Here is a 25,296-nt window from a genome sequence, read left to right on the forward strand (position 1 = left end):
ACCTTTGGCCGACGTGGCGGGAATAAAAACCACATTACGAAGGAGACTTATAGCCAACACAACGCAGTTACTATTCCGAAGGAAGTAGCCACTTTGTAATGTTTTTAGTATATTGGGACAATTAATTAGAGTGAGTCAGCGACAAAAACTTGACTTTCTATACTGTTGTCAATGCGGGAGTAGTTAACTTTTGAAGCCACCAATACTGTTGTTGTTGTTGTTGTTGTCGTCGTCGTCGTCTTCAGTCCTGAGACTGGTTTGATGCAGTTCTCCATGCTACTCTATCCTGTGCTAGCTTCTTCATCTCCCAGTACCTACTGCAACCTACGTCCTTCTGAATCTGTTTAGTGTATTCATCTCTTGATCTCCCTCTACGATTTTTATCCTCCACGCTGCTCTCCAATACTAAATTGGTGATCCCTTGATGCCTCAATGAGACCCACCAACCGATCCCTTCCCCTAGTCAAGTTGCGCCACAAATTTCTCTTCTCTCCAATTCTATTCAATACCTCCTCATTAGTTATGTGATCCACCCATCTAATCTTCAGCATTCTTCTGTAGTACCACATTTCGAAAGCTTCTTTTCTCTTCTTGTCTAAACTATTTATCGTCGACGTTTCATTTCCATACATGGCTACACTCCACACGAATATTTTCAGAAACGACATGCTGACATTTAAATCAATACTCGATGTTAACAAATTTCTCTTCTTCTGAAACGCTTTCCTTGCCATTGTCAGTCTACATTTTATATCCTATCTAAAAATGGTTCAAATGGCTCTGAGCACTATGGGACTTAACTTCTGTGGTCATCAGTCCCCTAGAACTTCGAACTACTTAAACCTAACTAACCTAAGGACATCACACACATCGATGCCCGAGGCAGGATTCGAACCTGCGACCGTAGCAGTCACGCGGTTCCGGACTGAGCGCCTAGAACCGCTAGACCACCGCGGCCGGCATATCCTCTCTACTTCGACCATCATCAGTTATTTTGCTCCCCAAATAGCAAAACTTATTTACTACTTTAAGAGTCTCATTTCCTAATCTAATTCCCGGAGCATCACCCGATTTAATTCGACTGCATTCCATTATCCTCGTTTTGCTTCTATTGATGTTCATCTTGTATCCAGCACTGTAAGGCGATGTTAAATGAGTAGAACACATGAAATCAGTATTAGGAATAACGAAAGGAAGACCGATTTATCGAGAAGATTCTGGGAAAGTAATGTGAGGAATGAATAGGAGAGGTTGCTGTGACGTCCAGCTTTGGCGGGTCTCCTTCATTGAGCGAGCTTGACGCGACATAGCAGCACACGCCTGCACAGCCCTTACCAATGTAGATCAATTTTGGGAAAGTTCTTACTGAACGACATTGTGTCGTCATACCCATGACAGTCAGATGGTTACCAACATTTTTTTTTTTTCTTCGAATGGGACTACAGTCATTTCTGGTGCTTGTATCTTACATCTAAAAGAAAGGAATTGAACAGCATATTACTCTTCGAAGTCCGGTAAGCAATTTCGAAGGAATTAGCGTATGCAGAACTTAGAATTTCTGTTTTGTGGTTATCGAAGTCTCTCTTGTAATATCAGTAGTTCGTTGTTTCATACACTAATGACTAAATTCTCGGCATCATGTAAGTAGGAAACGCAGTGTTGCCTATTCCACGATACAGGTATAAAAGGGACATATACGAAATTAAGCTTTGTTTGCCTATGTAGTTCACTTGCGTAAAAGGTCGGTTAGTTTGAAGAAGAAAAATATTTTTCGAAAAGAAAAATAAATTACGTATTCTACTGGTTTACTCGGAATACAGAAGGAAAGCGAACAGTACAGCTGCACGTGTAAAGGTTTCCTTAAAAACGGTACCCAATAACCCTGACAGTTTTACGAACGTGCACAAATTTGTTCTTGAAAGGGCACTACAGTACTGCGCCGAATGCAAGAGGGGAACACTCAACGAAAGGAGCAAAAGAATTAAATGCCCTGTCAGCTTTTCCTCATAATTCCAAATTTTAGATCTCTTTTGTATGGGAACATGCTGCGTCTACAAAAACATCAGATCCTTGAAAGTATGACATTGTGAATAATTTTAAATGCGCCATGCTTTGTTAGAAACTCAACCATCCACAATAGTTTAAAAATTAGAGCAGTTCCGTGAGGCCGTGTATTCGTCTGTGGTAAAAAATTATATTTTGCGCTGGATCTACGAGTTCCATCCGTTTTAAAATCGGCTTGTTTTGACTTACAGCGGATGTTTCAGACACTGCACCAGTTACAATAGACTCACTCCATTATTTGCGGTAGACATATTCAGTTTATCTCCGATAAATATGTCGGGTGGTGCTGTTTTGACTATCACTTTATACACCGACAGATGTCTCATTTACCACCACTGAGTAGGTTTTATGATGTGACTGCATCCCTCAGTAACGGTTAAATGTATTAAACATTACAAATCTCACTAAGCCCTCGTCTGTGGCTATCATTTTCAGTGACATTAATTGTGCACGATCATCCATTACGCTCCTAGTTAGTTACCGACTCCGTCGTTACTCTACTCTTCTCCTCCCCATTTTTATTTTCCATCTTTTATTTTTAGTGCTATTAATTAGTATCTAAGACATCAAAACGTTTCTGTCGTGTTTCCACTTTTAATACCTAACGTTACAAAGCACCGTGACTTTATGTCTAGATTGATTTTATGTTTTTATGCAATGTAGGAGGCACGTGTAGGTGGTAGAAATAGTAGGTCGATGCCAAGAAATGAATATGAAAAGTAAGTTCAAATGGATGTCGGATGCAGCAATAAAGAGACGGAAGAGGCTTGCACAGGACGGAGTAGCGTGGAGAGTTGCGTCAAACCTGTCCTCGGTCTCAAGGCAGCAACCACGTCGTCTTCCAATACTTTTTCTTGTGCGTCTGTCCCGAGTCGGAGCAGGGTTGGCATTGTTATTAACGCATTTGGCATGCTTTGTTTTAAAGAGTGGCCGGATTCCCTTTCTGTCGCAACCCTGTTACACCCCCTACCCTCCCACGCCCCACCGAATACGTATAGTCCAACTGTCTGGGCTGATCATGTCAAACTGAGAGAAGCTTTTCTAAATGTTTGTGAATCGTGTAATTGAGGCGGGACTTAGGTACCAACGGAGTATTCACTTACTGAGATGTGGGAAACCGCCTAAAAACCACATCCACGTGGGACGGCAGACCAATCATCATGGCTAACCAGCCAGGCATATTCCATCTGGCCTGGTGCAACTCCCCATCCCATAACCACATAATAGTACATGCGATTGCAGTCTTTTTTTTCTCTCGGCCTATTTCATCGATGAATTATTCTTGGGTTATGAGCCGAGTGATGGCGTCGTCTTGTCGCAACATTTCAATTAGTTTCGTACCGATCACCTTCCGACTTCGCCAGAACATGATGGGTACGAATCTCGTTGAAACGTTGCGACACGACGACGCCACCACTCGGCTCATAACCCGAGAAGAATTCATCACATAATAGTATTTTTCTCTCTCTTTCGTATTTTGGTGAACCCACTTTCTTAAGAGCAAATGTAACAGTCTGACTATGAAGGGTATTATTTGCGGTCAAGAAAGGACTGATGTGCGAAACGAAGTCATAATGCTTAAATCTTGCAGGAATATGTTCAGTTTACAAGATGTGACATAGTTACGAAAAAGTTTTCAGCGATGTATGGAAATATTAGCTTTATTATAATCCTTGTCTTGGGTCACAAGGTTTATTTGTAATTGGGTAATTAATTTCGGTCAGTAGTGACTGTCTTCAGACCTGAGTAGGAACGTTTTTCATTACATCTATCACGGCATTAATGTGATGCAGTCAAAATCATTAACCATTTCGGTTTGGTGAACCATATTTACCGACCGAAATTTATTACCTGCTTACAAATAAACATTGCGATCGAAGACTGGAATTATAATAAAACAAATATGTTTAGTAACCAAGATATCTTTCTAAAGCAATATCCGTCTTTTGTCTGACATATTTCCACGCGTCGCTTCCTTCTTTACCTTTCCTCCTCCTAGCCACAATCTGTTAAGACGCACGTATTGATGAAAATTTCTTTTAAGTGAGAATCATCACTCATTTTTTTTCAACTATTGTGTCATGTTCTTTTGCTTTGTACTACCAATACCCTTAGTATGATAGTGGAGGTGCGAGTGGGTATTATTGTATGAACGCAAATAACATGCTTGGGCGATATCTCCTAAGGCACTATCTCACCGAGGTAATTAAGAATTGTTATAATTACTTAGAAGCTGCTTGTCATTGACTTCACGAAGGCTGATTGCCCAGTACGAATAATACTTGTATATTTAAGATATTTCAAACTTCTATGGTCATGCAGACAGGAAGCCAAGCCAGTTATTTTCAAGCAGTGAAATTTCGTGTTTCACAGGAATTCAATCTGTAGATTTTTCGTCTGCTGAGCTACCTTCTGTAAAGGGAGAGTTAAATCCTGGAAGCGGCGCTTTAACACGTACTGCTATCCGGAAGGGTAACAACACGTGCACATCATTCTTAATCCGTATTCCACGGAGCAATGGTCAATATTCAGGTTATTACAGGAAAGATCATTCGATGTAGGAAAGTCTAGTAAGCATGGGCTCCATGATTCAAATCCTAAGAGCTATGAGCACTTGTTCCGTAGAAGAGATGGGTGGTGATGAGGATGATGATGATGATGATGATGATGATGATGATGAGTTGGGTAGAGGGGGCGCTCGACATCACTGTCATCAGCGCCCTGACGCAAAATCAACAGGAAATCTCATGGGTGGGGACGAAGGCTGTCCCCACATGCAGAGCAGTTTATAACATACTAAAATCTGCCGCCCTTCCTCACCAGTTTAGGGAGGAGGCCTGATAGTTCACAAAATTTCACCACTCTGTTAACACTGGTATCGGTATCTGCGAGGACGGTGGGCAGATCTCCAGCGAGACCAAGGGCTACCCTGATATCAGTATACAGGACACACGTAGCCACAATATGCTGAACTGAAAGCGGCACGCCACAAACTTCACAGAAAGGTGGATCCTCCCCCCGGAGGAGGAAGCTGTGGCTGAAAGGGCTATGCCCGATGCGCAGTATGGTAAGCAAAACCTCCTCCCAGCGGCGAGGCCGACACGAAGTCCGCCAAGCTTTTGTGGTCGGTTTGAGTGACCGCAGTTTGTTGTCCGACACCTGCAACCATTCAGTCTCCCACTGACGCATGATGCATCTGTCAGAAAATGAGATAATGGCATGCAACGGGATGGGACATTGATGGACAGCACCATCCCAACATGCTTCCTAGGCAGCTGTATCAGCCCTGTCGTTACCCTGTATCCCAAAGTTTCCAGGTACCCAGCAAAAGATTCACCTCCTTGCCACAGCGATGGAGCCACTGTAAGCAGTCATGGATGAGCTGAATCAGCGGGTCTACCGGATACATTTGGTGAAACGCTTGCAGTGCACTAAGAGAGTCGGAACAGACAAGACAACTAGTGCGGTGATGTCTGTGAACCCTCTCCAGTGCCATTGGAAGGCCATATAAATCCGCATCATAATTTGTAATTTGCTCTTGAAGATGCACTTTAAAAACCCTATCAGGGAAAACCACAGAAGAACCGAGAGCATTCCCCTGCTGGGATCCATCTATATAAATAACGATAAAACGATGGTACATACTTAAAATAGGCGAAAACAAAGTTGTAAAAACCATATCTGGAGTACAATTTTTCAGGTATTGCGGCAAGTTTAAAATCACTTTGGGCCTCCGAAGACACCAAGGCGGCAGTACGTTCCATCCCTGGGTGTGTATTTTCATGCCCGTGAGATCCAGATCCTTGAGGCAGGCCATAGCACGTATACCAAATGGCTGGGTCGCGTGGGGCCGATTCCTGAATAGTCGTTGGAAGTAGGGTTGGATCACTGAACTAAATAGATGAGATGGGTTTCACAGTATCGAAGACGAACAAGTGATGACAGCTTTTAAGGTATGCGTTTCAGAGCTCATGTTAACTAGACTTTTTACTCTGAGTGGTCGTTCCTACATCATCCCTGAATATTGACCATTCCTCCTGGTACACCCCGTACACAAGACTGTACTGATTTCACATTAATATCTTAGGTCCATGGCGAAGTCATCGAAGCTTCACAATGGCTCGGAATAAATGATAATCATCAAGTTCAAAATGAAGTGAATAGTTATTCTGCGCATGAGTAGTGTAACATCTGAGGTCCCCATCTCTTCAGAAAAGTGAAAGAAATATTATAGGTTAAATAAAAGGTTAGATGAGTCAACGTAGCAGCCTCCTGCTGCCTTGTCGCTGCAGAGCGGCAGCAAGTGGCCGGCGTGCTCCTGTCAGCGCCGTATCGGCTGAACAGGCGTGGCGTGGCGTGCGTGGAGCAGCGGAAGCCCTTGAGTGGGCGGCACGCGGCAAGTGGTGCTCGGTGGCGGCTGCTGGCTGCTGGTGCTCGCCTCTGGGGTCTTCGATCCCACGCGCCGCTGTTGCGCCTGCTTATCTGTCGCTGCTGTCAGCACGGTTCGTCCGCCCCAGCACAGCTCTCTCTGTGCCACTCAGCTCTAACGGCTACAGTCGCCATCCCACCACAAACGTCCTGAGACGGTCTTCAATTAAACAAGCGTGGTTTCGGCGTGAAACAGCATTAGAGAGATATCGGTATTAATATTTATTCTTTAAATTCAACTTGACGGTAATGGGTATAGCTGTACTACCTACAGCGAGATATGAAAATTTATGCGGAACGGACTCGAACCCGAATTTTCAGCATGTAGTGAGAGGCCGCCCTAACACTCAGGCTACCCGAGTACGCATTCCCGACCCACTCAAACTCCCACACGTCAAACACTATTTTTTCTCGTAGATTATTAATTCACTTGCCACGCCGGCCGGCGTGGCCAAGCGGTTCTAGGCGCTAAAGTCCGGAACCGCGCGACCGCTACGGTCGCAGATTCCAGTCCTGCCTCGGGCATTAATGTGTGTGTCAGCACGTTGTAGGTGTCGCCACCGGCGCCAACCTTGTGTGAATGCTCTGAAAAGCTAATCATTAGCGTATCACAGCATCTTCTTCCTGTCGGTTAAATTTCGCGTCTGTAGCACGTCATCTTCGTGGTGTATCAATTTTAATGGCCAGTAGTGTATATACTTACATTTAAGTGTGTAGTTAAAAATACTAGGTCAAAATCGATATAATTCGTTTACTGATTACTAGTGTACAAATGAAGGAAGATGAGACTTGAACGTCCCGTCAACTGATTACTACTTTAAGGTCACTGACGAGCCATCTTCAGATCGATCAAAATTGTTACTTAATTCAATGAGTAAAAGCTACCGGACATTACACTTCGTCATAATCTCTTGAGCTGAGTAACTCTTGTTTTCATGTACACACTTAAGTATATCATCATGGTTACATAATTTACAAAGTCGGCCTTGTACACCGAAGCGCCAGAGAAACGTATAGGCATGCGTATTCAAATACAGAGATACGTGAACAGGCAGAATACGGCACAGCAGTCAGCTATGACTATATGAGATGACAAGTATCTGGCACAGTTGTTAGGTCTGTTACTGCTGCTACAATGGCAGGCTATGAAGATTTAATTGAGTTTCAACTTGGTGTTATAGTCGACGCACGAGCGATGGGTCACAGCATCTCCGACGTGGTAATGAAGTGGGGATTTCCCCTTACGACCATTTCACGAGTGTACTGTGAATATAAGGAATCCGATAAAACATCAGATCTCCGACATCGCTGCGGCCGGAAAAAGATCCCGCACGAACGGGATAAACGACGATTGAAGAGAATCCTTCACGTGATAGAAATGCAACACTTCCACAAATTACTGCAGATTTCAATGCTGGGCCTTCAACAAGTGTCAGCGTGTGAACCATTCAACGAAACGCCATCGATATGGGTTTTCGGAGCCGTAGGCCCACTCGTGTAACCTTGCTGACTGCACGACACAAAGCTTTACACCATGCCTGGGAGCGTCAACACTGACATTAGGCTGTTGTTGGCTGGGAACATGTTGTCTGGTTGGACGAGACTTGTTTAAAATTGAATCTAGCGGATAAATTTGTACGGGTATGGAGACAGCCTCATGAATCCATGGACTCTTCATGTCAGCAGGGGACTGTTCAATCTGGTGGAGGCTCTGTAATAGTGTGGGGCGTGCCCAGTTGGAGTAATATGGGACCCTTGATACATATAGATACTATTCTGACAGGTTACACGTATGTAAGCATCGTGTCTGGTCACCTGCATCCATTCATATCCATTTCACATTCCGACGGACTTCGGCAATCGACAATGCAACACTCCACACTTCCGGAATTGGTACAGAGTGGCTCTAAGAACATTCTTCTGAGTTTAAACACTTCCGCTGGCCACCAGACTCCCCAGATATTATGGAGCATATCTGGGATGCCTTGTAACGTGCTGTTCAGAAGATCTCTTACTTTTATGGATTTATGGACAGCCTCACAGCATTCATGGTGTCAATTCTCTTCAGCACTACTTCAGACATTAATCGAGTCTATATCACGTCGTGTTGTCGCACTTGTGTGTGCTCGCGAGCGCCCTACACGATATTAGGCAGGTGTACCAGTTTCTTTGGTTCTTCAGTGTATGGATGTAAACATGGCGTACTACTAGCAACGCTTGCTACAAGGAAGCTGCCCCGTCGGAGGTTCGAGTCTTCCTTCGTGTGTGTGTGTGTGTGTGTGTGTGTGTGTTTTGTTGATTGTTGTTGTTGTTCATAGCGTAAGTTAGTTTAAGTTCTGTGTAGGCTTAGGAACTGATGACCTCAACAGTTTGGTCGCATAAGACCGTACTACAAATTTCCAAAATTTCCTACAAGGAAGCAGCTGTACTGCTGCTGTCAGGGAACAGGCCACATATGTAGCATTATTGCTACACGAATACACCAACGCCCAGATGGCGCTCTAGACATGTACTACCCACATATCACCCTGCGTGCCAAGTCCCCCCCCCCCCCTCCCTCCCCCTTTTCCTGTTTGGTATTCAGCCACAGTTATCTTGTGACCTTCTACAAGCCGTTAGGTTTTCTAACTGGCTGATGAAATTTGTCATCAGAAATCCATCGAAATTTCAAAATAATAGCAGCATATTCTGTTACAAAAGTGGAAGCAAAAATGACCTTCGTAACATCTAAAGCTGTTCGAAGCTGGAAAAAGGGGTTCGGTATGTAGCCACAATGTTCATTTTCCCTGTAACATAAAAATCAGACGAGAAGCGAAGTAGATTTTAAATCTAATGGAATAGAATTTCTCCTGAACAATTCTTTCCATTCAACATGCAATTACTTAAACCTTGGTAGCATGTGTTAAGTGTGGCTTTGTTACTCAGTGCTATTTCTTAAGAATAAATAACATGAGGATACATGACTACTGCGGTACTACTTGCGGCAAATGAAACGCATTTTTCGAAACAGGAGAGTATTGTTATTATGTAGCTAAACGGCAACTTTATTGATTACATGATTTGTGGAAGACGTCCTAGAAACTCTTCTCTAAATTCATTCGTCCTCTGATTTCACGCAAATTTGATTGGGGTCCTAAACATTGGAACAGTATTTTAAAATATATCGCTCTAAGGTCATCTGATCGAAAGTGTCCGGGCACCTATTAGTGGACATTAACATGGTGTGCCTCCACCCTTCGCCTTTGTAATGGCTTTGTGTTGATGACACTTTCAATGAGGTGTCAGTCTGGAGGAATGGCATCCCATTCTGCCTCAAGAGACGAAACCAGAGAATGTACTGTTGTTGGACGCTGGAGTCTGGAACGAAACCGACGTTCTACACAATCCCAAAGGTGTTCCATTGGGTTCAAGACGGGACTCCGGGTAGACCAGTCCATTTCAAAAACATTCTTGCCCACAAACCATTGCCTAACGGACGCTGTTTTACGACAGGCTTCAATGTCATGCTGATTCAATCCATAGTCGTCTCTGAACTGTTCCTCCATGCTATGTAGTATACAATACCGGAAAATATGTTAATATCCTTCCGCATTGAGTTTTTTCTTAAGAACAATAAGGGGACCACACCCTAACATGAAAAACGTCCCCATGCTGTAACACAATCTCCCCTGTACTGTACTGTTCACACTACACATGATGGCATTGGTCAAATTTAACACCCCTCCCCCATCGGATTGCCACGGGGTATAGCGTGATATCTCTCTTTCCAGTTATCCATCGTCCAGTGCAGTCGCTCGTAACTGACGCTTGAATCGGTGTTGACTGTGGAAACGTTAGGCTTATGAGGAGCCGCTAGACCAATGTATCCCATTCCTTTTAACTCCCTTGGTACAGTCGTTGTGCTAACTACACGCGTTCCCACTTCATTATCCCAACACCGACGATCGACTTGGGCAGCTTTAAAAGGGATTAAATGTGTCTGGTGGGTTTGTTAGCCAGGTGACCTCCAATGTGTACTCCACGTTCGATGTCGCTGATCTCTCGTAACTCATTGTATTGTATTGTATTGTATTATATTATATTGTATTGTATGTTAACCGGGGACCTAGAAACGATGTAGAGGCTTCGTCCCCGCCGTAGCCCTCAGTGGTGCACAACCCCACAACAGGCTACAGCAGTCCACGCACCCCACCGCCGCATCACACCGAACCCAGGGTTATTGTGCGGTTCGGCCCCCAGTGGAACCTCCCGGGAACGTCTCACACCAGACGAGTGTAGCCCCAATGTTTGCGTGGTGGAGTAATTATGGTGTACGCGTACGTGGAGAAAGTTTTTGGGCAGCAATCGTCGACATAGTGTAACTGAGGCGGAATAAGAGGAACCAACCAGCATTCGCAGAGGCAGGTGGAAAACAGCCTTAAAAATCACCCACAGACTGGCTGGCATATCGGACCTCGACACTAATCCGTCGGGCGGATTCGTGCCGGGGACCGGCACGCCCTCCCGCCCGGGAAACTGTGCGTTAGACGCGTGGCTAACCGGGCGGGCCTCATGACCCATAATGCTTCTTTACCGACGACACAACACTCCCCGCCTCCTTTTTTATTGCTGGGTCTGGCTCTCTTGCTTCCGCATTACATAGGGGTGTCCTGATACCTTTGGTCTGATAGCGCATGGGGTTTTCTTAACACGTGAAATACACTTACAAAAATGCTATCAACTGAACCTCTCAGTTTCTGCTACCGATTTCTCGTATTCGTTCTATTTAACATAGGTTTGTAGCATTAAAACCAGGCATTTAGTGCCCCCTGAAGTTTATTAATAATTCTGCTATGAATTGATGTAATCTATTGTGGATGCGGTTCAGTTCTACATTCCCTCATTGTGCAAGGTCGTCCAACTTCTCCAATCCCGAGTTAGTTTAGTGACTGAGAGCGTCACAGTCGGAATGGCTGCAGTTTAACACCTCAACTACGTCTGATCTGGGTCCTGAAACCTAAGGAAACCAAACCATAAAAGAATCTGAACTGTTTGAACGGCTTCATTGATGTGGTAAAGATCTAACCACCTTCAACGAGGACTCATGCCCATGCCAATCTTTTATAGCTTCGTATGATGTAAGGCCATTGAGAGCTAATATCTCGATGCCAGCCGCTGCTTCTATAATTTATTTTTACATTGGTTTTAAAGCACTTTCCGGCGTTGTCCGATGCCCAGTTTCCACAATTTTCTATCGTCCCATTGAACTTCTCTTAAATCTCTCTACTTTTACAATTCCCTACTCCCAAACTTTTTGTAGACCTTCGAAGTTTCGCGGTTCGATGTTATCCATAACATAGTCTTCTTAGGTAACTCGAATTCATCCATCCGTTGGATATAACGTTACCACAATAGTTGTTTCCTTTCGATGTCTGTTGTTGATGACCCTTCTACACCCATTACTAAACGAATGTCTTTGTAACTCTCTCTCTCTCTCTCTCTCTCTCTCTCTCTCTCTCTCTCTCTCTCTCTCTCTCTCTACTCATTTCAGTGGCTTCCAACTTCGTCTTCTTATAATCTCTAACTGTTTATACGTGAGCTCCATTATAATACGAAATAAATAGAGTTTAATAGGGAATGTATTTCCTTCCTTTTCTATTTCGTTACTCATAAGCGTACCATTTGAGCAAGTGGTCAGTCTTCTAGCCTGAGTTACTCAGTTTTAATTTGTTGGTCACATTTACCTGCGGCATATCAAATTCTACTCGTAGATATGTGGAACCATTTAAAGCTGTAATTTCCTCTGTATCGAATTGGAGGTTTGAAGATATTTTGTTTTCTGGGTGTCAAGTTCTAAGCGTCATCGTGGATACTCTTTCTGTAATTTTCACGTCTTATGTGCCACCATAAAATAATTTACTGATATACTGTAAGATAATGTCCTTTGCAGCGTGACCCCTTACCTGCAGCTCCATCTATAATAGTTAAAAATTAGTCAATGACACTAGTTGTTAGGAGTAGATATGAGAGGATGTATTGGCTGAAATGGGATTGCACTGCACCTAGCGGCTTCCAAGTGTTCCCGAAGCTACTAAAGCAAATGACCTCACAACTGTAATACAGTTGGTGGAAGTAGGTAGCTACAAAAATAAACGTGGTTTACAATAACGTGAGTGCCAAAAATATTCCCAGAATGCATTTTCACTGTGCAGTGCAGCGTTTGGTAACTAACTTCCTCTTAGATTAAAACTGTGTGTCGGACAGGTACTCGAACCTGAGGCCTCTGGCATCCGCGGGTAACTGCTCTAGCTACCGAACTATTCAAGTACGACTCACAGGTTTCTCTCTCATACACGAACTAAAGGAACAACGGAAAACTGATAAAAATGACGATCACAAATAATTGATCATATCGCCCGCCACAAGACTTCCATAATCGATTTACTATCGCACGTTCGATATGTATCGTTTGGACCCCTCCGACTTCGATAGGCAATCATTCTTGGAAATTACCCTCACTTCAGCCATTATCTCTTCTCCTACCTTCCAAACTTCACAGTCCTCCAACGTACCTTGTGGAACTGAAGTTAGTGTTAGCTCATTCCTGCCTGTTGCAGTGGACAGGGCGCAGCAACTTCACTCGTCTACCTGAACCATCTGCATAAGGCGACTCCAGAAACGTCTCTACGGCAACGCCTCAGTGGTGTGTCAGCTCTATAGATGGTTTTAGTTTTTTCCTGCAGCCGTTTGAGCTTTCCAGCTGAAAGTTGGAAACAGCACTGCTAGCTGTCAGGGATATTCTTAAGCCGTCTTGACTACGTCACTCCTAGTCCGCCTGCTTAGCTGAGTGGTAACTTGTTCGCCTACCATGCCTTGGACCCAGGTTCGATTCCCGGCCAGGTTGGAGGTTTTTCTCCGCTCGTGGACTAGGTGTTGTGTTATCATCATCTCATCATCACCGACAAGAAAGTCGCCCAATGTGACATCATCTGCAATAAGACTTGCAACTCGGCTGCCAAACTTACCCGGGTGGGACCTCCCGGCTATCAATGCCACTCGATCATGTCATTTCATTTTTATAGCACTCCTGGGAGAAAGGATATTATAGAGAAATTTCTTAGTTTGGAAGTTAGTAGAAGAGGTACTGGTGTAAGTCAGAATGTGAAAACGGGTTGTGAGTAGAGCGTGGATAGTTCAGCCGCTGGAACTCTACTCCCACAGGAAGTCAAAAGCCCCAGGTTCGAGTTCCAGTCGGGCACAGTTCTAATCCGCTGGGAAATTTCACCATAAGCATGTTGTAAATCAATGCGGGAAACGTTTCTCTCTAGATATTTGTTCCCTTGATGAGAGGCGGCTGCTGACGGGTGTACACAGGATAGGACACCTCCGCGTCCTTTTGAAAGCTGGCGTGATGCGTGCTTGTGCGTCAGGCAGTCTGGCTGCCCATAGCATCGCCACACGACAGCCGCGCAGAGGGTCTAGTCTGTGAACAGGCGCAGTCGCATGCCCTGCCGTGCCACTGGCACAAACACGTCAACGCCAGGCGTGCACTGCCAAAACATGCGGGCGGGCCGTCTGCCACACGTGTGGCCTCCGTCACCGGCTGTGCGCTGCTCCGTTTTCACTGCCTGACGAGGAGAGGTGACGTTCCACAGCGCCCACGGTATCCACCCAAGGCCATGGAAGACTCATTTGATAGCAGTCTTTCATTTGACTTAGCATCGCCTACCATATCTCCGTATCTCTATATATTTGCTACACCTACCTCCCACGATCATCTTTTACATATACTAATATTTATCTTCTTTGCCGAATATTTTTAATTGAAATTATTTCTAACTAATGCCACATGCCTTGGCGAATGCCCGAGTAATACAAACTTCTTTCTGCAGTAATCCTACCCAGTGCATCACTTCGTAGTTCATATCCACATTTATTTTGTTACACACACCTCTAGCACTTGGGAGTAACACGGAAAACCTGAATCTTGACACTAGTGGGATCAAATCCACGCGACAAGCGCCCGAGAGGACCCCCTCCCCACCAAACTCCACCCACCTTACCCACCTTGCTCCTCCTCCTGCCTACGCCACACCCCTTCCCGTCCTCTCCCCATTATTAAACTATGCCCTTTTTCCGGAAATCGGTCGAGGACACAACGTAGTCAATATAAGTACTTAGCTCTCCCATTAACAGCTTAATATTTTACTGTGCAGACACATTTTTAAACTACTTCTTTAGCTTCACATCCCTTTTCGTTGGAAACAGTCCAGCCAGAAAGCTAAGCTAATCGCGTTACAAGTAACTAACTTTCCCAGTAACAGTGCAGTATTTTATCATCGAAGTCGATGCCTTCTTAAGAGGAACATAAAAATTAAATAATAAAATAAGGTAACAGCATGTAAAAAAGTTTGAAGTGATAAAAAACTACGCTATCTGCACCTGCAGATATCACCTTACGTGATCAGTACTACAGTCCTATGAGACGATATAGCAGAACCGATAGCTTAGAAACCGACAGAGCAGTACAATACTAATCTGGGAAAAGGTAGCAAAACAAGTTAATGGCTTCATCGAAAATAAGATGATAACAGATGGAAAGATAACAAAGAAGCACTAACAAGTCAAAGAAAAAACTACAAGAAACTGGCCAATAGCTACAAATGAGGCAAAAGTAACACGAATAAATGAATCAAACAAATATTACAAAAATAATCTTTAACTCAAGAAGTCTGTTTCTACAGTCACGTTACAAATGAAACTGAAAAACACATACAAATACGCACCTATGCCAAGAAGACCATAATGCTAGCATCTGCCTGCGACACCACAATTTCAGCACATGTATTTAGCCAAGTACTGTTCATAATAGCTGTATCAAAAACGGAAAATCTAGCAAAATAAGGCAATAATTTCATCACTCACTACTCACAGGATAACGTTTCACTGCTCACTGTCTTAGGTCCCACGGTGTAGTGAACGAACTGATGTTGGCAATAGCGCGATGATGTCCGACACAATGCAGATATGATGCAATCATCAGAACCACTGGACGAGAACGATGTTTTTCCTATCCATCTCTGTTGTAGGAAGCTCTTCGATTGGCCTACTTCCAACCAAGGGGAGTGGCTTAGTAGATATGTGGAATGGGTGTGGCTTACAAAGATGGACGTATGGAGTGGAGATGGCGAGTGGAAGGTCCTTTTGGGCATTAGTCGCATGGATCTGATCTGTAGAGTATTTTACTTTTCCACTGTGGATAATCAAGGGAAAGATTTGAATCTCGCTCCTTCAGAATTCTCCGATTCCACAACCTCTAGCGCTACATCTACAAATATCCAACCATCCATCCAACCAACTTCAGCCATGATACATTGCACGGCACACAATATTCCGTACCTATGTGACGTTCGCCTGCTGTATTTCTTCGTTGCTAGTCCTCTGTGACTACGTACTCCGTTGCTATACTAGCTGAAAATTGGGGTGGGGGGGTGGGGGGGAGAGAGTTGAATACTGACTACTGTAAATGACGTAGACGACAGTTGCGTTTCACAGTTCATTACTTTCACTGTTCACGACCCCCCAACATTACACAGGTAATATGGCCTGTTACCTATTGGTTAACCTTTGGTTCAAATGGCTCTAAGCACTATGGGACTTAACATCTGAGGTTATCAGCCCCCTAAACCTAGAACTGATTAAACCTTACTAACCAAGGACATCAGACACATCCATGCCCGAGGCAGGATTCGAACCTGCGACCTTAGCAGCAGCGCGGTCCAGGACAGAAGCGCCTAGAACCGCTCGGCCACAGTGGCCGGCTGGTTAACTTTTGATAAGCCTCATTAATAGTTTGCAGGCATAAGTCAGCATACTGGTACAATAATTTACTGTTGAATATCTATGAGCAGAAGAAAACCTAACTACCCAGTTCTTGCAGAATAATACGGTATGTATTGAAAAGACACTGTCATTGTCTCATCACACGGCCTATTTGTGTTACACTTATTTCACGATTAAGTTGATGCATTGTTGTTTTTCTAATCAGCACAGGTTCCTCACCTGAAAATCGGCCGTGGAATGACTGTGTCTGGACCAAAAATTGGGCCTTCCTATATCCTCACAATAATAGGTACTGAAACTATACATTGTACGATGTTTAAATTACAGAAATTACAATTAACACATAACTCATTCAATTAACTAAATATATAGAAAAATTCCTTCTTTTAACTGTTTCTTCTGGTATAAGGGTTAGGCCGAATTATTTGTTTGAATGATGAAATTAACAGATATATTTTACAAACAAGACTTTCGACAAATCTGGTAATTATTTTGAAATTAATTAAGGGCTGGCTTTGTTAATATGTTTTCGAATAGAGCCAAATAAATATGTACTTTAAAAATCCTAGTGATCCTTTTTCCAAATGTGATTCTTGAGTTTCTGCCGGCGAATTTGATAATCAATATATCCACGGGTATGCTGCCGGTCTATAGTGTCCAACGGGCACAATATTTCGGCGATCATACATGTCGCCATCATCAGGTGAACTGACGGACTGAGCTCCTGTGAACGTGCCGGCACGGAGATCCGTACGCTATGGCTGCTCAGAGGGAACTGGGTTCGGTCGCGGCGGCGGCCGATTTAAATACCCTCCGCCCGCGGCGCGCTCCCTCCGCCGTCCGCGCCCCGCGCCACGGTCGCGCGGTGGAACAGATTGCGACGGCGTCTGAGATGACGTCGGTGTGATGGCTCTGTCCGCCGTGGTCGTCACAGCTATACGTTTGCTCGATTTACTCTTGATTGACCCGATCGCCGGTTCCCAAGCCTTGCTAAGATTATAGCCACAGTCACGGTTTATGAGGTCGTCATTGGTGTGAATTTCGATGGCCTCTCTAACAACGCTGTCCCAGTATCTCGACGTCTGTACCAGAATCCTCGTGCGGTTATACTCCATGGCGTGATTTTCCGACAAACAATGTTCAGCGACCGCCGACTTGCTCGGATACATCAGTCGAGTGTGCCTCTGGTGTTCACGGCATCGATCCTCGAGGGTACGCATCGTCTGACCAATATATGACGACCTCATAAACCGGGCGGAGGGTATTTAAATCGGCCGCCGCCGCGACCGAACCCAGTTCCCTCTGAGCAGTCATAGCGTACGGATCTCCGTGCCGGCACGTTCACAGGAGCTCAGTGTGGTGTCACTGCCAGACACCACACTTGCTAGGTGGTAGCTTTTAAATCGGCCGCGGTCCATTAGTATACGACGGACCCCCGTGTCGCCACTATCAGTGATTGCAGACCGAGCGCCGCCACACGGCAGGTCTAGAGAGACTTCCTAGCACTCGCCCCAGTTGTACAGCCGACGTTGCTAGGAAAGGTTCACTGAGAATTACGCTCTCGTTTGCCGAGACGATAGTTAGCATAGCCTTCAGTTAAGTCAATTGCTACGACCTAGCAAGCCGCCAATTATCCTTTGCTATGTATCTAATGACGCCTATACTGTATCAACAAGACCAATGTTCACCAATTGTGGATTAAAGTTAAGTATTCCAGCAGCTACGTACTTTTCTTTATAGCATTCATTACGTATCCTGTTTCAGACCTCACGCCAGCCTGCGTGAATTTAAGCGCGTGCCTTTCGGTTACCCGTCACTGTGGATTGGCTGTCTTGCCAGTCCACAACACTCAGTCCGTCAGTTCACCTGATGATGGCGACATGTATGATCGCCGAAATATTGTGCCCGTTGGACACTATAGACCGGCAGCATACCCGTGGATATTTTTCCAAATGTTTATAATTATTACAGAATTTATGTTTTTTTATAAGTCAACGATATAATTTAAGTTACGGACCAATTACTGATTTCACCCTATAACAAAAGATACTAACTAGGAATAGTCGAAATCAACCAGGAAATTAATTACATACATAAAACTAAGCAAAAAATTAGACCTGGTGGTATATTCCTTAAGACTGAGGGCCAACCTTTCTCTTTTATTGAAATGCAGATTTATACTCATGTATGTTAATGATAATTATTGAAAAAACAAAATAAAATGAATTTTAAGGTGGCAGATGGCAAAACAAGAGAGGAAGTCAAGAGATCCCAGTTTGCTTCGTCACAGCTACATTATAGAATTTTTGTTTGCTTCCACTCGTGTACTGAGCGAGAAAAATATGATCAAGTCCGTTTATTGTTTTGTTTTGTTATAGGGCGCAAGAACAATGTCATACGCGCCCATGTCAGAACCCTAGAAAACGAAGACGAAAAAGGAGTTGAAAGCGACTACGCGTTAGGCCAATCGACGGAAGGAAAGACAGCTAAAAATCGGGACTCTCTCTTGGAGAAAGGGCCATAAAATACGATGTGAAGACAACGGAGGTCCTGAACTAAAGATTAAATGTCCTTCACCATCTTGCTACGACGGATAAAAAGTAAAACGCGGCCGACGGCCTGCATGCCGTTCCATAAAACGGCCGATTAATCAAACGGCAAACACAAACGAGAACGTAAGCAGTTAAAAAAAAAAAAGGCAATCCTGCAGGAAATGGCAGACCTTCAAAAGTTGAGGACAAAGAGCAAAAAGTGGTGGGGAAGCAGCACTTAACGAATGGCGATGACTAAAAAGACGGTGCCCGATATGAAACCTCGCCGCGAGAGGGCCGAGAAGAGGTCGACCAACCCGCTGGGAGACGTTTAATTCCCCGGAGCTTGTTTCCAGGAAGGGAAGACCAGTGGTTATGCCAAAGGGACACTACCTACTGACAGAAGGCAACTCAAAGATCATCGGAGGGAATATAGGAACTAGTGAGCCGAGGTAGGAGGACTGCAGACTTGGCAGCATCGTCAGCGGCCTCGTTGCCCGTCAGACCAACGTGACCAGGGACCCCCAGAAACATCGCATTGGCTCCATCAGGAGTGAGCAAGTGACATCTTTCCTGTAGCCGTTGCACTAAGGGATGGACGGTGTACAGCACATAGAGGCTCTAAAGGACATAGAGTTGGAGCACATGACAACTGAAAAGCCCGTGTCTCTGGATGTAGTGCGTGGCCCGATACAGGGCGAAGAGCTCTGCTGTAAACACTGAGTAGTGTTCCGAAAGCCGATACCGAAAATCTTCGGTGCCAAGTATGAAGGTAGACCCGACACCACGGTCAGTCCGACAGCCATCAGTGTACACAAAGGTACTATCACGAAGTTCTGTGCGATGGTCGCGAAAATTACGGCGATAGAGCGTGTCTGGAGTAGTAGAGTAGTGTCCTTAGGAAGCGAATGAAGTCCAAAGTGAACATGGGCCGACGCACGAAACAAAGCTTGTGAAGGGTTCATACCCATCGGGAAAGTGGCAGGTAGCGTGAGATTAAGCTGCCGGAGCACTAGCTGAAAGCGAACTCCAGGAGGTAACAGAGATACTGGCGGTTCAAAGTGAAACGTACCCTATGAAAAATTATGAATGACAGTGCTGGAAAAACTCTTACGTTATTTGATACAGAAGCAGCTGAGTAAAACTGAACGTATTCAAGACAGTTCTCTCTTTACTTATTCTGATCATCACTAAACTGAGACAATATTTTTAGCGTAACGCAGTCTGACTTTCATGTCTGTGCTGTGTGCAGTCTGTGGCTGGTTGTCATTGTTGGAATATTCGCTATTGTAGTCTTGGGCAGTTATATGTGAACAGCACGTAGCGTTCGGCAATTGGAGGTGAGCCGCCAGTAGTGGTGGATGTGGGGGGAGAGATGACGATCTGGACGTGTGTCCGTCAGAAAAAGGAAATTTGTTTAATTGGATGTCACAAGATTAATTTATATATATAACTTTTGAACATTATTAAGGTAAATACATTATTTGTTCTCTAGCAAAATCTTTCATTTGCTAACTATGCCAATCAGTAGTTAGTGCCTTCAGTAGTTAGAATCTTTTATTAAGCTGGCAGTATTGGCGCTCGCTGTATTGCAGTAGTTCGAGTAACGAAGATTTTTGTGAGGTAAGTGTTTCATGAAAGGTATAGGTTATTCTTAGTCAGGGCCATTCTTTTGTAGGGATTATTGAAAGTCAGACTGCGTTGCGCTAAACGTATTTTGTTAGTTTAGTGATCATCAGAATAAGTAAACAGAAAACTGAGTACGTTCAGTTTTACTCAGCTGTTTATGTATCAAAAAACGTAAAGAGTTTTTCTAGTACTTTCATTCATAATTTTTCAAAGCGGACGTTCCAAAAGGAGTCATTGAAGGGGGAGGAATAGGATGAGTGGCAAGGTATGGCAGAAAAACGCAGTGCATACTTGCTGAGGAGAAAATCACAGCGGTATGACAACGATAGTCCGACAACTTCTGAATACAGACTCTCAACTGGGCTGGCGTAAAAGGCGCCAATGGCCAAACGGATGCCACAATGCTGGATTATATTGAGACGGAGTAAGATGGACGGACGTGCAGATTCATAAACGGACATGTCCGAAAGAACAGACACCATATCCATGTAAGTATGTAGTTATGGCAATAGCGGCCATGACCTTCCTGTTCTGTGCGGATGCACACATATTACCCCAACTCTTACGGGACTTGGTAAGAATGTCTTCTACGAGTAATGAGTGTGTTGGGTAGGGACACTACGAATGTAGGGTGTGGACATATAAGGTGAGAATGTGGGTCTCGCGGGAGGCGTGCGCGAGATAGTCCCTGCAGTCACACTGTCCTCTGTGCCCTCGGTGGCTCAGATGGATAGAGCGTCTGCCATGTAAGCAGGTGATCCCGGGTTCGAGTCCCGGTCGGGGGACACATTTTCACCTGTCCCCGTTAATATATATCAACGCCCTTCAGCAGCTGAAGGTATTAGTATATAATTCTAACAGCGATACTTTCCTATAAACAGGATCATCAGCGAACAGTATACAATGTGGAACCGATTTACGGTGGAAAATAAAAATAGTTCCAATTTTGGTCACCAGGTGCAAATTTGGCGCTGCATGGCATCTCGTCGACATCGCTAGTGTTCATATTCAGCGAATTGCGTAAGCTGTGGCTGACGATAAAATCAATGTTATTCCTTCCTTACTTATTTCATATTTTCTGTCCATATCACGTACCTAATCCATTACGTACGGAAACATTTCTATAGGTCTTCCTTGCTTTCACAGCGCCAGATTTGCACCTGGTGGCCAACATTGGAACTATCTTTTTGTAGTACAGCTTAGGAATTTCTATTAGTCAAATATTCATTCAAACAACCATAAATCTGCGAAGATAGTCTGTATAAAAATTTCTTGCTTATTAATCAACGTAACTATAAAGAATTGAATGCTTTTCAGTCATCTAACGAGACTGAATCCACCTTTTCAACCGCGTCTACCGCTTCCCAAAAATTGTTTACGAACAAAGCAACCTGCGTTTTATACGAATTGTTCTCCATCAATACTGTGCCACCTACTTCTGTACCACCGAGCGAGGTGCCAAAGCGGTTAGCACAATGGACTCTGATTCGGGTGGACGACGGTTCACATCCGTGTCCGACCATCCTGATTCAGGTTTTTCTTGATTTCTCTAAATCACTTCACGCAACTGCTGAGGTGATTCCTTCGAAAGAGTACAACCGCCCCGTCCTTGAATCATTCCGACCTTGTGCTCCGTCTCCTAATACCTCGATATTGACGGAATGTTGAACCTGTATCTTCCTCCATTCTCTTTCGTTCAGTACCGCATTTCAAACGCTCAAATGCTCCTAGTTTTGTCTGGCTTTCGTGCTGTTTTTCATTTTGGGGCTGTACTTCAGAAGTGAATTACCATAGCGTTGTCTTCCACTTTCCTCCGTTCTTGATTGCCGACTATTCTTGTGGAAACTGGCACGCTTCGCCTGTACCGGTCTATTTTTTGTGTCTCGTGCTAGCTGTATTGTCTTCCCATCATAGAAGTTCAGGAAGTCACTTGTCTTTGCTCTGTCACTCTTCATCAGATTCCTCTTAACTTTAACCTTTAAGTAAATTCTATGCTCAGTAGGCCGTCCATTCTATTGGAAACATTATCTCAGATCTACTTTACTTCCATCGGGTGCACTACGTCCTCCTTGATCCCCGACAAGCGCACTTTTTTCTCTGTTTCGAAATTTTCCTGTTCTTCGTGGAGTCTCCTGCATGCAGCTTTAATTAAAGTGGCTCTAAGCTTCAACCATACAGTGCGTGTTTCTAAACACATGGTTAGGTTTCTTGGTCAAGAAACACTAATGTACTTACAGCAGTACGCTACAAACACTTCCTATGAAAGGACTGTTTCACCATTTTCTTTTTGGTCCTTGGTGAGGTTTTCCAGACAGATCCTCGTCAGAGTTCAGCATATATGAAATCGTCCCAGTGCCAATTCGTCGGTACTTTTGTTAAGTGTCACTTGTGTAAGCTGTACAACTAGCAAATCTGCCCGAGAACAACTTAAAAATGCAAACCAATCATTTTTTAATGCTACAAGGAATCTATTATTCTTGAAACACTGCATGCTTAAGTTAATCACGTTTCCGGCGTGATTATGCAATACCGTCCTCCACAAACAATGCCCAAAAGTGAAATTAGAGAAACAGACATACGAGACTAATTTGAACAGCATTAACTGTGCTCTAATGCCAACCTCCCTCCACATTTCTTGTGGCTAGTGACTATGGGTCTTGCATGGTGGATGGTGCAAAGTAGGGGGATCTCAAACTCGCTTTGCATCTATCTCGAAACTTCCTGACGGCGGGGCTCCCTCAGGTAGCCGAAACACCTTACCTCCGTGACAGGTTCAGGTGATCGGCCAGTGACTTGTGCACGGGAAATGTGCACGATCCACCCACATTAATGTGAGCACCTGTCCAAAGCCTGAATCATCACCTTCTCCAGTGCCGTGGCCAGGTGCGCAATGTTCCTAGGATGAGAATCCAAGGCGCGAACAGCCCGATGGAAGTGGTCTCCTAGAGTGTAGATTGTTTTTTAAGCCGGGAGTTTGGTTGGGTTGTTTGGGGAAGAAGACCAGACAGCGAGGTCATCGGTCTCATCGGATTAGGGAAGGGCAGGGAAGGAAGTCGGCCTTGCCCCTTCAAAGGAACCATCCCGGCATTTGCCTGGAGCGATCTAGGGAAATCACGGAAAACCTAAATTAGGATGGCCCATCGCGGAATTGAACCGTCGTCCTCCCGAATGCGAGTCCAGTGTGCTAGCCACTGCACCACCTCGCTCGGTGGGAGTTTGGTGGCAAGGGAAATACGGTAAACTCATTCGAGTGTTCTTCGAACCACGCACCTATGCAAGCTGTGTGACACGTTGCATTGTCTTGCTGGTAGGTGCCATCGCAGCGAGGAAAAGCTAACTGCAAGAACGGATGGAAATGGTACCCAGCGATAGATGCATACTTTTGTAGATCCACTGTTCCTTCGAAAATGACGAAATCACCTAGGCAATGCCACGAAACATTCCCTAAACTGTAACACTTCTTCCTCCCGGATGAACACTTCTGATGATTGTTTCATGATCATACATGACAACGGCCATCTGTCCGATGGTGCAAAAACGTGATTCATCTGCAGAGGCCACCTGTCACAAGTCGACGGATGTCCTGCTGCGGTACTGGTGTGCAAATAGCAGCCATTGTCGTCAATGAACAGCAATCATCTTGTGTGCAAGAACCAGGCGCCTTCCGTGAAGGTCCATATGCAACAATGCTCGCTTAGCGGTCGTTGTTAGACCATTGGTTCATCTGGGCGTCGGTTGCTCAGCAGTTGCACATCTGTCCGCCCATCCACATCTCTGCAGCCTTCGTTCATCCCTGACACTTCTGGCTCGTGGTACACCACAGGTGCACCGATTTTGAATACTGCCATTTTGCCGTGCACAGCATACTTCAACCACAGCGGGACGCGAACAGTTTACAAACTCAGCCGTTTCGGAAATGTTTCCACTCTTGGCCCGAAAGCCAATCAATGCTCATGCCCTTTGGCAAATCAGATAAATCGCTACGCGTCCGCAACACGGCAAGGACTTCACTGTTTTATGTGTTACACCGACGCGCCTTATATACCCTGCACTGCTAGTGCTGCCAACTGCCGTGTGCGAGTGGTTACTGCACGTTGACATCGAACGTGGGTGGTGGTCACATTGATGTTACTGAACCGTGTACAACGTCACACAACAGACATACTAATGTAAGCTTTCTCTGTATGTTTCAGATCGACACGAGAGGACCATCAAAGAAAGAATGATAACTGAAATGGACATCGAACGACGGAAGGAATAGCCCGTATAGGTAAGCCTTCGCCCAAGATCGGGAGAACTTGCCGCAAAGTAGATCCCCCCCCGAGCATCAGTCACATATTGTTACATAAATGTATTTCTTCTGTAACATGAAGTGTAAATTGCTTTCATTTCTAGAGTGTGTGAGCTTCTTCCTAAATGACAGATAGTGTGTTAAAGATAATTACACTGAGACTTGTTTTAGCTACTGTTTCTCTTGCACTGTTACATATTATTGTTTTAACTAAGCTTCCTCTGTAATTTTTTAGATATACCAGATTACAACTAACTATATTACATAATTGTTACACTTTTAATATCAGTATTAGTATCATCTAAGTCTCTCCAGAGTGGAAGATAAATTTTCATGTCATCTAAGCTGGCACGGACTGCAAGACTCCAGCCTAACTCAATTTCTTAGCCATTTTCGCCGAGAGATGGGAGCCAACAAGATTAACTATGGGCTCCATGTCTACACGAAAAATGCGGGGGAGGGAGAGAGACGCACATTTAAAAACAGCGATAGCTTGGAGATAAAATCGGCTGCGATGTACCTAGCGTCTCA

The 25,296-nt window shown here is 44.5% G+C and overlaps 1 protein-coding gene and 1 non-coding gene across 5 annotated transcripts in view; one reads left to right on the forward strand and one right to left on the reverse strand.

Annotated features, from left to right (window-relative positions):
• LOC124596554 (pleckstrin homology-like domain family B member 1) overlaps nucleotides 1-25,296 on the reverse strand; it is a 1,048,367-nt gene that overhangs the window by 761,188 nt on the left and 261,883 nt on the right. The gene's annotated exons all lie outside the window — the stretch shown is intronic.
• Nucleotides 21,186-21,259, forward strand: Trnat-ugu. Its single transcript has one exon. It is a non-coding gene; the product is annotated as a tRNA-Thr (tRNA).

Source organism: Schistocerca americana, chromosome 2 (genome assembly GCF_021461395.2).
Source record: "Schistocerca americana isolate TAMUIC-IGC-003095 chromosome 2, iqSchAmer2.1, whole genome shotgun sequence".
Classification (NCBI taxonomy): domain Eukaryota; kingdom Metazoa; phylum Arthropoda; class Insecta; order Orthoptera; family Acrididae; genus Schistocerca; species Schistocerca americana.